The sequence below is a fragment of the Stenella coeruleoalba genome (genome assembly GCF_951394435.1).
Source record: "Stenella coeruleoalba genome assembly, chromosome: 10".
In the NCBI taxonomy this organism is placed as follows: domain Eukaryota; kingdom Metazoa; phylum Chordata; class Mammalia; order Artiodactyla; family Delphinidae; genus Stenella; species Stenella coeruleoalba.
In genome coordinates, this window is record NC_137156.1 from 9,256,885 (window position 1) to 9,270,162 (window position 13,278).

At 38.2% G+C, this 13,278-nt stretch overlaps 1 long non-coding RNA gene across 1 annotated transcript in view; it reads right to left on the reverse strand.

The window, feature by feature from the left end:
* Window positions 1–13,278, reverse strand: part of LOC307192708 — a 201,437-nt gene that overhangs the window by 17,106 nt on the left and 171,053 nt on the right. The window contains exon 4 of the long non-coding RNA XR_013830163.1: window positions 12,580–12,803. This is a non-coding gene — a long non-coding RNA (uncharacterized lncRNA). The remainder of the gene's footprint in view (window positions 1–12,579; window positions 12,804–13,278) is intronic.

Consider the following 13,278-nt stretch of genomic DNA (forward strand, 5'->3'; position numbering starts at 1 on the left):
GGACATTTCAAGTTTACCTGCCAATCTGTAGAAATGTCTGTTGGCTGAAACAAAACTGTTGTTTATGACTTTCTACTCAACCCTATTTATTATGTGTGTACAATGTATCAGGTACTATACTAAGCATTTTATTATAACAGGAAACTAAAGACATTTCCCACACCTTCAATGAACTGAAATATTTACTGAAGAAACAAGTCACAGATAGATAGAAAATTAATTTTTAAATACTAAATTGTTGCCCAAAGCTCTGCCAGAAATGTGGGGATCCAGATCTAGGAGAGAACATCCCAGGCTGTGATGCTGAGGAAAACTTTCATTAAAGAAGTGGAGTTTGAACTGTCCTTTGAAGAAATTATTGACCTATGTGTTCTCACTGCTTCCATTTAATTATCTATTTGTGGTTAATCAGAAATCAGCCCAGAATAGTAAGTCCTCTTGTTGCTTCCTACGTCTCTCAGATCACAAAAGTAAGCAGAAACATAGAAGATAACCCAGAAGTAGATTTACAGGACAGCTAGAGTTCAGAAAGATACCTTAATGGGGGAATTGTTTATTGACAACCCCTGTCTTCAAGAATCTTGGTGATGTTTCAGCATCCTTGTATCATTCATTCAGTTTACGCTTAAGTATTTTCAACCTAACAGTCACCAAAATAAGAAGAAACAGCTGGAGGCAAATTAATACCTCAGAAACTCTAGGTCAGTATCATCAAAGGGATGATGATTGCAACATTTTGAAATTGTTGAAAATAGCTAGTGTGATTCCTTCTAATACAATATGAATAATAAGGGAGAATTTGAGGGATAGTACTGCATTTCTGCATTTTGTAACATTTGGTAAACATAAACTTCCTCCATTTTCTGTTCACCATATGTGCCATATTTTCTATTAGCATAAAATTCCAGTGACTCGTAAATAATCCAGATTCAGTGACAGAACATGACTAAGATTCTGTTAAAATTAAATAGATGAGCAAAATTATATTTAGTCTCTTATTTTGAAAGTAAAATAGCTTCTCTATGCTACCCATATACATTTCTGGTAGACTTCTCTTTCTTGCAAACATTTTTAATAATATAAAGTATTGTTTAGAACCCAAATATTATAAACTAGTTTCATGATAGAATAATAGTTTTTTCTTGGCCTATTATTTTAAACATTTTATTAAAATTGATAAGATAAGCTTCCCACTTAATTTGTTCTCTAACAAGTTGAATTTCAACAGCTTTTTTTGTCTTTACATTTTGGAGGAGGCAGAAGGAAGCAAAATTGATGTACAATAAGCACCCAGCTTCATCCACTTGGGGAAAATTTAAAAGTTTACAATTATTTGTAGAGCGTGTACGCAGCCTGGTGCTAATTACTGTTTCATATATTAGGAAGTGAGCCTTGTTCCAGACCCTCAAAGAGCTTTCCATCTTGCTAAAGAAAGAAGACTCCTACATGTGACTTAATAAAGCAACAAGATCAAACTTGAGTGATTCAGAGTCGTAACACTTAGGGTAAGAGATACATAAATGGGAATCAGAGCCATGAGGGAATGTTCAGAAGAAAGTACGACCTGATCTGATCTTTGAGACGGGCTTGAGGGCAACAAACATCGAAAAGGGACCTTTCTGTTCATGGTCAGTGAGAAACAATCACTTAATCAAACAGAGAAACAGAAAGAAACATTCAAAACAAGCAAACAAACAAAAAACCCTTCCTCACTGGAGTAGAGATATCCTTGGAGAATAGTGGACACAAGCGAATCAGTAGCTGTGGTGTGACCAGGTGATGGTGGGCTTTGACATTTAGGCAGATGAATCTATAGTGATAAGACGGATGCCTGACTCCCATACAATCCTGAAGAAAGTTGGAGAACCCCCAGCTAGATAAGGCATTTCGCTACTAGTATAAAAGTATGTGTTTTCTTTCAATTCCATTATACAAGTAAGTAGGGAGATAAAATGATCTCATTCTCAGTGGTGGTGTTTTATTTTTAACCCATAACTTTTCTTAAACTTTTGGTGACTGCTGATGACTGTTCTCTAGCTTAATTCTAAAAGATGTTAGGAGTGAAAGAACCATTCAATCACCCGGAATGTGACAGCTTGCATTTTGCTTTGTTTTTAAAAATGGTTTGTGCCTGGGGCTCTCATTTTTTGGTCACATATATTTATCGCAGTCAGCTATGGCAGCTGTTCAGTGTAATAACTAAGAAAACAAACCTTAGAGTCAGAGTAAGTTTCGATTGAATCCCAGCCCCACCTCTTACCAGGATAGACTTTCAAGGAGTTATTTTATTTACCTGTGCTTCAGTCTCCCCCTATACAAAATGAGGAAGAGATGAGGATGAGAATGATGGTGGAAATAATAATACCCATCTCATAGAATTAAATGTATATCTATAGTATAGTATACATAATGTGTGTATATATATGTATAGTTTTTAGAAGAGTCCTTGGCACAGAAGAAGCCATCAATAGGTACTAGCTCTGTTTATTGTAGCAAAAGGGTCCCTCATATTGTGCCATAATTAATTGTACTAACATTTTATTGTGTCTACAAAGAATACTGTAAGATATTGGATTAAAAGTTTTGAGAACCACATAGTCAAAATAGGAAGCAATTATAGTTTTTCAAAAAGTGACATGATGAAAACAAATTTCAGGAAGATTAGCTTTCTTCTCTTTTTAATTTATTCTCACTGCATACATTTTACCTGTACAAGTTTACCCACCTCCATGGCTTAGTTTATAGCATTTCTTATGTGCTGGCATCCAAATTTTTATCTCCCAAACTGACCTATTCCTCTAGCTCGTAACCCGTCTATCCAGTGGCCTACTAGGATTTTATTACTCCTTCAGGGAACTCAGGGGCACTGCTTCAAACTCAGCTATTCTCCAAATCTGTCACATTGGTAGAACTCTAATGCACTTGTTCTTAGCATGCTATCCCCTATCAGCAACATCAGCACCACCTGAGAGCATGTTAGAAATGCAAATTCTTGGATGCTAGCCCAGACCTGTGAATCAGAGATTTGGGGTTGGGGGAGAGAAGGCTAACTATCTGTGTTTTTAAAAGTCCTACAGGTGAACCTGATGCATGCTAGAGTTTGAGAACTACTGGTCTAATACTAAGGTTTATACTGTGTTCGGTATCTGGTGTGTGACTCTCTCCCTCTTCACAGGAAGGGTTCATATTTTCAAGTAGAAAGAATTACTCTGGTGAGCTAAGAAGAGCATAGGTGGGAAGGGACAAGACTAGCACTAGAGACACCTACTTGGCAACTAATGAAATAATACCTGGGGCAGGACAGTGGGATGTTTCATAGCTAAAGCAAGAGTCTACCAGGTTCTGTTCTTTGAAATCCACCGCTATTAGCTCCTTCCTTTAACTAAGTACTCTTAATAAGCTTCAATATTTTTTGTGGAATTTTTGAAAATTATAATTAAACAGTTGGGCCCATAAGCCCTTTTAAAAGGTTGAGAAAGGGGTCTTACTGGTCAAAGTTAAAATATTTACCTAGGTTTTGTGAATCATGAGCCTTGTGTCCATTAAGAATAACCCTCAACCTCTAAAAATTGTCTGGGAGGGTAGATAGGGAGATTATATGATAAAGGAAATTGTAGCCATAGAATTTTCCCAAATATATCTTAATGTATCTGGAAATAGTTTTACATTAAAGCCAGTGTGAAAGTGAGATCATAAGGTGAAACTAGACTTTTAAAATATTTTTTCATATTCCTAACTTAAAAAATAATATCAAGGCATTCTTGAGGCTCCTGTTTTCTGACTATTGATCCTTTTAGATGCCATTCTTAGCAAACCAACTTCCAAACGATTTCCTCTTTGGAACAGAAATATGAGAACTCTGGACCAATGGAACAGAATAGAGATCTAAGAAATAAACCCACACACCTATGTCAATTAATCTTTCACAAAGGAGGCAAGAATATACAATGGGAAGAAGACAGTCTCTTCAGCAAGGGCTGGTGGGAAAGCTGGACAGCCATGTGTAAATCAATGAAGTTAGAACACACACTCACACCACACACAAAAATAAACTCAAAGTGATTAAAGACTTGAACATAAGACATAACGCCATTAAACTCCTAGAAGAGAACACAGGCAAAACATTCTCTGACATGAATCATACCAATGTTTTCTTAGGTCAGTCTCCCAAGGCAATAGAAAGAAAAGCAAAAATAAACAAATGGGACCTAATCAAACTCACAAGCTTTTGCACAGCAAAGGAAACCATAGACAAAATGAAAAGACAACCTTTGGAATGGGAGAAAATATTTGCAGACGATGAGACCCACAAGGGCTTAATAGCCAAAATACACAAACACATCATACAACTCCAACAACAAAAAAAAAGACAAACAACCCAATCAAAAAATGGGCAGAAGAACTAAATAGACATTTCTCCAAAGAAGACATACAGATGGCCAACAGGCACATGAAAAGATGCTCAACATTACTGATTATCAGAGAAATGCAAACCAAAACTACAATGAGGTATCACCTCACTCTGGTCAGAATGGCCATCGTAAGAAAATCTACAAACAATAAATGCTGGAGAGGGTGTGGAGAAAAGGGAACCCTCTTGCACTGTTGGTGGGAATGAAAGTTGGTGCAGTCACCATGGAGAACAGTATGGAGGTTCCTCAAAAAACTAAAAATAGAGTTGCCATATGAGCCAGCAATCCCACTCCTGGGCATGTATCTGGACAAACTATAATCCAAAAAGGTACATGCACCCCTCTGTTCATAGCAGTACTATTCACAATAGCCAAGACAAAGAAACAGCTTAAATATATATTGGCTGATGAATGGATGAAGAAGACATGGTACATATGTACAATGGAATACTACTCAGCATTAAAAAATAAGGAAATAATGCCATTTGCAGCAACATGGATAAAACTAGAGATTATCATACTAAGTAAAGTATGTCAGAAAGAGAAAGACAAATACCATATGCTATCATTTATATATAGAATCTAAAATATGACACAAATGAACTTATCTACAAAACAGAAACAGACTCATAGACGTAGAGAACAGATCTGTGGGTGCCAGGGGGGAGGGGTGTGGGGGAGGGATGGACTGGGAGTTTGGGTTTAGCAGATGCAAACTATTACATACAGAATGGATAAACAACAAGGTCCTACTGTATACTGGAAACTACATTCAATATCCTGTGATAAACCATAATGGAAAAGAATATAAAAAAAGAATGAATATATATGTATTGTATAATTGAATCACTTTGCTGTACAGTAAAAATTAACACAATATTGTAAATCAACTATACTTCAATAGAAAAATTAAACCTGAAAAAAAGAAAAAATTATAAGATTTGTAAAATGAATTTAATACATCCAACATCTGTTTAATAAAAATGTCAAAAGTGAAAAAAGAGAAAATGAACAAGAGAAATAATCTAAGAAGGAAAAGTTGTAACATTATCAATCTTCACATTAAGTGCTGAGCTGTATAAACAGGGGAAAAAAGCAAAACCAGACACGTTATGTTAAAAAGTTCAGAACAGTGTAACTAATAAGATGATCCTAGAAGTATGCATTCTGCATTTTCAAAAATGCAAAGACTTAGAAAATTTATCTCCCATGCACCACTGTTGTAAAAATTACATGAGAATAAAGTAGCAAAACAAGAAAAGAATACGAAAAAAGAACATAGAGTTGAAGAGAGAAGGGAGCTAATTCAGTGCACAGAAGAATACTGGGAGATAACTACACAGCAAAGAAAACATTAAGTCCAAGTTTGAACATGAATATCTGTTCCTCAGAGAAAAAAGAATTTTCAAAATGAAAATATTATACAGGTAACTGAATAATGTAATTAAGTTGGGATAGCCCATTCATGTAGTAAAGGTGGTATATATTTCTTTTCTCAGTAAAAAACAAAACAAAAAGCATGACAGTCAGAAACTATAGGAAAAAGCCTACATTTTATAAGCTAATTATAATCTATATTATGAAGCAACCAAACATTTGGCATGGTTTGGAGGAATTCAAGTGCTGTGAAGAATTCACATATGGTGAAAGAAAAGAGGTTTCATTCATTCGTGTTCTTGTAACATTTTTCTATTTGAGTGGCACTGCTCTAAAGGCATAGAAATTATTTTATCTCCGATCATACTAGTTGGTTTTATAGTAAACAATATTTTGCAATCCTTTGCAAAAAAAGAGTTTGCAGTCAATATATTCTAAGTACTGTCTATTGATTTTCCCCTTTTATGGTTTCCACTTCTCTGCTGAAATTCTCAGTCCTGTCTTTTAATTCCTTGAACACATCAAGCATGATTATTTTAAAGTTTGTGTCTGATAACTATTTCTGAATCCCTGTGAATCTGTATCTATTGTATGTTGTTTATATCTTGCCGCCTCCTCCTCTCTCTCCTCTTCCTCCCCTTGTTTCCCTCTTCCTTCTTCTTCTTCTTAAGTCACTTTTTATCTCCTTATTCCTACTTTTATTTGAGTGCTAGACATTGTCTATGAAAAAATATAGAATTAATTTGAGGTCTAAGATGTTATATTTCTCCAGAGAGAATTTATGTCTACTTCTGAAGAACTGAGATGTTTCCAGAGCTGGGCTCCAGTTCCATCCTATTTCTGGTTCACTGTTTTTCCTAGAGTATAGCCCTTCAGAGTCCCAAGTCAAAATCTCAGTGGTTTACCATGCTCATCCAGTTTGCAAATCCTGAGCTCTAATTTTTATCCTGTAGCTTGGTAAGACTATTTTTAAAAGTCTAGCTCATCTTCTAAGCAATCTATGTTGGAATTAGAACCTACCCCTAGGGGAGAAACAGCCCCAAATGCTGGATCTACTTCCTTGGTATGAATTACCTAGGGTGCCGTTACTGGAAGCAGAACCCTCTTTTATTGATTTCTAATTGTGACAAAATATTTTATACGAAATCTAGAAACTTAAAGACATCTTCTGTATACATATTATGAAACTTGATAATGGGGCTTCCCTGGTGGCGCAGTGGTTGAGAGTCCTCCTGCCGATGCAGGGGACACGGGTTTGTGCCCCGGTCCGGGAAGATCCCACATGCTGCGGAGCGGCTGGGCCCGTGAGCCATGGCCGCTGAGCCTGTACGTCTGGAGCCTGTGCTCCGCAACGGGAGAGGCCACAGCAGTGAGAGGCCCGCGGACCGCAAAAAAACAAAAACAAACAAACAAAAACTTGATAATGTAGAAGTAATGGTTTCTCTGAAAGAAGTAAGAAAATGGAGAGTGAAGGAAAAATGGAGGGGAGTATAGGAGTCATAATTTTCTCATTTTACAAACAGGGATTCAAGACATATTTGCCTAAAGTTGATGGGACTGAAACTAGAGAATTTACAAACATCAAAGTTATAAAAATAGCAGATGAACCCAAACAGCAGCAGAAGAAATGTAACTGAAAAATTTAGGGGTATTAGGAAGGTAGGGAAGAACATGAGAGCTGAATCTTCTTCTTTCACAGCAGTGGTCAAAAAATAATTCAGAACAGTGATAAATCAACTTTCCTTAGAAATGAGGCAATAAATAACAAATCTAAACACAAACAAGTTAAACATGGTTTGCTCTTGGAAGTGGGCCTGGGGATCTAAGGAACTAATAGAAGACTTTTCCTCTTCACTTAGACCCACTAAAAAATGTTTAACTTAAAAAAATATATATATATATTACTAACCCTGGGGAAATCAGAGAAAGTTTTACAGAGATATAACACTTCAGCTGCATTTTAATGGGTACTTTGATTTTTCCCCTTGATCATAGAAAAAGAGTGGCCATTCAAAGCAGAGAAAATGGTTTGGAAAAAAAGATGGACATATGACATGGCCTGATTTAGACATTCTGCAGATTGGAGCAACAAATAAAGGAGAGGAGTTGTAGGAAAAGAGGCATATGAGTGAGGTAGAAGCCAGAGCATAAAGGATCTTGGAAGCTTTGAAGGTTTTCTCCAAGTTTTTTCATTTGGGAGTCTGGGAAGTGGTTCTCTATCACCTGAAACAGGGGATACCAGAGTCAAAGAACTCTTCCGAGGAGAATGCAATCAAAAGCAAGTAATTCTCCAGGTATTTCACAAGAAGAGCCTTAAATCTCATAAAGAAGCGCCTTGACTGTTGTATGCGGTATGTTGCATATAAGACTCGTGTGCTGTAGAGGAACTCAATACATACTTGTTGATTATTTTGACACAACAGTACCTTGAGAAGATTCAGTAAGACAGTGTATCTAACAGCCTCTACTTATACCACACTTTCTGAAGAAAAGAGCTTTTACCATTTATTAAGTCTCAGTGTGCTTTGTGAAACATCGCCATCACTCTCATTCAACCCAGATAATCATTCTTGGCGTTCTCAAAAGTATATACAGGTCGCTTTAACTTTCTCTGTGATAGATAAACATCCCCACCACAGTAGCCAAAAATCATACCCATTCTGTGCTGGTCTGATGGGTCCTTCAGATTAGGAACGAGTTCAGAGCTTCTCTATTCTCTGGAAGGGGAACCAGGGAAGGGCTTGTGTATTTAAAGGCTCTCTTTTTAAATCAGATATTAATTTACAAGAGTGGCTTCATCTGTATGAAAGCTCTTAGGTTGGCTAGGAGTTTGTGTAGTATAGAAAGAGAGTTTGCAACATGACAGAGATACTAGCAATGTGTGCTAATCCCTCGTGTTTTCAAAGGGATAGCATCAGGGGTACGTATCTTTTTTTTTTTTTTTTTTTGGCAATTAAAGTGAATGTATGACCCCACTTTCTCATCTAATTAAGTGAAGGTTCAAAGATGCCAAGAATCCAAAGTGAGGCAAAGTGAGGACACAGATATCAGCCTAGTTACACTACAGCTATTGATATCATGCTCTTATGAAAGGAACCGGATGCATTTTAATAGCTGGGCTAACTACCACCCAGATTGGAAACAATTGAAGCCACCTCTGGACAGACACCTATTAGCACATCTCTTCAGTGAACCAAGATCTGTGAGCGTATCTTGTGTCATGTATCTTCTTGGTATGGGTTGAATTGTGCCCTGCCCCCGACACCCCTGCAGTCTTAACCCTTAGGACCTCAGAATATGACCTTATTTGGAATTAGGATTGTTGCAGATGTAATTAATTAAGATGAAGTCATACTGGAGTATAACATGCTCCTATGCTCCTAATTCAATGTGACTGGTGTCCTTGTAGGAAGATAGCCACATGAAGATAAAGGAAGAAAGCCATGTGAAGAGGAAAGCGGAGATTGGATCTATGCAGCCACAAACCAAGGAATGCCTGATGCTGCAGAGGCTGGAAGAGGCAAGAAAGGATCCTCCCCTAAGAGCATGACTCAGTTGACACACTGATCGTAGACTTCTAGCCTCAAGAACTGTGAGAGAATTGATTTCTGTTGTTTGAAGCCAGCCAGTTTGTGGTAGTTTTTAATGACACCCCCTAGGAAACTCATACACCTCTCCTGATCCCTAAATGCAAATAAACTGGAATATAAAACTAATACCTCCACTAAGTCACCTCAAATGGAGAGAAATTAAATTATTTATTCATGATCAGGGAGTATAATCCAAAGCAGCCCATTTGGAAGTCCAACATTCTACATAAGTCTAATGTTTCATCTTTAAAATCTAAGCAATTTAAAATCTATTTTCTAATACATCTACTCTTTTTCTCAAATAAACTTAATGGTTTTTTAGAGATGTTTTAAGTTCACAGCAAAAATGAGCAGAAGGGGACTTCCCTGGTGGCACAGTGGTTGAGAATCTGCCTGCTAATGCAGGGGACACGGGTTCGAGCCCTGGTCTGGGAGGATCCCACATGCCGCGGAGCAACTAGGCCCGTGAGCCACAACTACTGAGCCTGCGCGTCTGGAGCCTGTGCTCCGCAATAAGAGAGGCCGCAATAGTGAGAGGCCTGCGCACCGCGATGAAGAGTGGCCCCTGCTTGCCACAACTAGAGAAAGCCCTCGCATAGAAACGAAGACCCAACACAGCAAAAATTAATTAATTAATAAACTCCTACCCCCAACATCTTCTTTTAAAAAAAAAAATGAGCTGAAGGTACAGAGATCTCCCATATGCTTCCTACCCCGATCCCTGCATGTATAACCTTCCACATTTTCAATGTCCCCCACCAGAGTGGTACATTGTTATAATTCATGAACATACACTGATGTGTTGTTATCGCCCAAAGTCCACAGTTTACACTCTTGGGGCTGTACAATCTGTAATTTTGACAAATACATAATGAAATATGTCCACCATTACAGCATCATAGAGAATAGTTTCATTGCCCTAAGAATCTGTGCTCTGCCTAGTCATCTCTCGTTCCCTCCTAACCCCTGGCAACCACTGATCTTTTTACTGTCTCCATAGTTTTGCCTTTTGCAGAATGTCATATAGTTGGAATTATACAGTACATAGGCTTTCAGATTGGCTTCTTTCACTTAGTAATAGTAATTTAAGTTTCTTTCGTGTCTTTTCATAGCTTGATAGTTCATTTCTTTTTAGTGTTACTTTTTTGTTTTCAACTAAAATAGTGCTTCGGTAGAAATGATGTATTTGTCCTGTTGCTTTAAGTGGCAACTTGTTCCCTGCTTAACCTTGATCCTCACAAAACAAACAAACAAACAAACAAAAAACAGAAAAAAACACCAAGGGCTCAGTATTATTATTACCTGTACTTAGCAAGTAAGGAGACTGAAACTGCAAGAGGTTACATCAGTAGTTTACAATTCTGGTTGCACATTGAGTTACACAGGGAGCTTTAAAAAGACCCAGAATGCCTAGGCTCCATCCCAGGACTTTAATCAGCATCCCTAATAGTGACACCTGGGCACCCAATACTTTGCCCGAAGTCACACAGCACAGACCGAGGAAAAGTCCTTTTGCCTCTTAAACATCTGGACTTTCCCTAAACCACGTAGAAGGATTTCTTTAAAATATAAACAGCTGTTTAGTTCTCAAAGATTGCAAAAACCTAAACGAAGGTTTAAGTTAAAGCAGAAAACAATTTTAGATATGAGGAAATATTTGTTGATCCATCTGAATATAGACTCCATAGTCTGTGTTTTGGTAAAAAAAATCCACAGGGCTGGAGTGGATGAGACTCTGAGAGCTCCTTCAAAGCCATGTGCTAAAGGAAATAATAGAAAGTGTAGGATGACTATGGGAAGGATACGATTTTGATAATCTAATAATTTTGAAACAACTGACAATGCATGCAAAATAGGTCAGATATTTGCATGAATCAACTTTTTCTGGCTTATCATTGCCATTTTAACTTCTTCTCCATCAAGAGTTTCTTAACAGATTCATGAGTGACTTTACTGCATCATTTTTAAGAGCACAGATTTTGGGATAAATCACCTAATTTAGTTCCCAAATACATATTCTTTATAGCTGTATAATCTTAAGTAAGTTACTTAATTTCTCCATGACTCAGTTTCTTCAACTGTAAAATAGAAATAATAATGGTATCCCATTAATGTTGCATAGTGAATCACCCAAAACACTCATGGCTTAAGATCTCTTGTGGTTTTTCTGGGTGGGAATGCAGGAGCAGCTCGGTGGGGCAGTTTCAGCTCAGGGTTTCTCTAAGCCAGGGCTGCAGTCATCTGATGGCTCGATTAGGGCTGGAGGACCCATTTCCAAGGTGGTTTGCTCACATGAAGGACAAAATGGTGCTAATGGTATTATTGGCAGGAAGCTTCAGATTTTCTCCACAAAGCCCTCTGTACGGACTGCTTGAGAGTCCACATGGCATGCTGTCTGACTTTCTCCAAAGCAAATGACCCAAGAGACCAAGGTGGAACTTGCAATGCCTTTTATGACCTAGCCTTTAAGGTCGTACATCATCACTCCTGCAGTATTCCTTAGGTCATACAGACCAACACTGATTCAGCTTGGGAGGAGGCGATACCTTTGTGTCAGTAAGCAAAGGTCACTGGGGGCCATTTTGGAGGTAGATACTACAAGTACCTAGTTTATAGGCTTGTTCTGTATATATCCACTTAGAATAGAGCTTAGACCAATAGCTTAGAACACACGCAGACCAGAGCATAATACGTTGTGTGTGTATATACCTCACATTTAGAACAGAGCTTAGACCATAGTAAATATTATATAACTAAGAAATTCCAGGAGTGGCCGTTAGTATTATAGTTTAAAAAGTCACCAGAGGTGATTCTAATATGCAGCCAGGTTTGAACACCATGATTCTGCACCAATACTTAGCTTCTTTATGATAATCAACCCTGAAGCCCTAGTTGAGAGTTTCTCTACCCCGGATGCACGGTAGAATCATCTGGAGAATTTTTAAAAATCCAGATGTTCAGGCTACATACGGGGTCAATTGTATCAGAATTCTTGGGCATGGGACCTGGACATCAGGGTGTTTTAAGCTTCCTAGGCCATGCCAATAACTCACAGTCAAGTTAGAGACCCACTGCTTTCAACTCAGACAATTGTATTCCGATTCTCCCCATTTTCTCCGTGAGCTGAGCTCTAACTCAGCATTTAGATCATTGAGACCTAATTTCACTTGTTGAAAACAAAGGGAAGACCTTTGACTCACCCTCATGTGCTGGGAACGCTGAAGACGGGTGGGAATGTGCAGCATGGCGCCAGTTGCTCTCTGTCTATGCTCTGTGTGTCTGGAGGATTTGAGCCTCCAGCATGTCAGCCAGGCTCCTTTGGCCAGAATTCGCCTTCATGCAAGAGTAGAAACCTCCTAGGCATGTGATTGCTGGGCCAGGAAAATGTCACCCACTGCCAGAGAAAAACCAGCCTTCCACGAATCTAGAGAGAATGGCACATGAAACCAATTTAGCCAGAGTGGCTGGAGAAGCATCAGAAAGCACAGTGAGATGGCCATTCTAGAAACAACGCCTATAAGATACACCTGGTAATGCTTATCGGTACTGTTCAGGCACAGAACATGCCTCAAATTCAAAAGCATGGAGTTGGCTATCTGTGGCTCTGTGAGTCTGCTTCTGTAAATGAGCATTCGCATGGCATAGAGAACAATCAATTAGGATTTGGGGAAGATGAACAATAGGGAGCAAATGGCAGCCGTATCGGGGCCAGAAAAATACTAGGTAAGTGGCAATTTCTAGTGAATGATGCCATCAAACTAGATATAGAAAGATTGTGATGTGCTGGAAAAGCCAACACTTTCTGCAAATATTTGGGATTGAAAGAAGCTCTTAACAGACTTTGCTTATGGCTTTCTCTCCACATTTAAACCTATGTTTGTTTTAAGTAAAGCTTAATC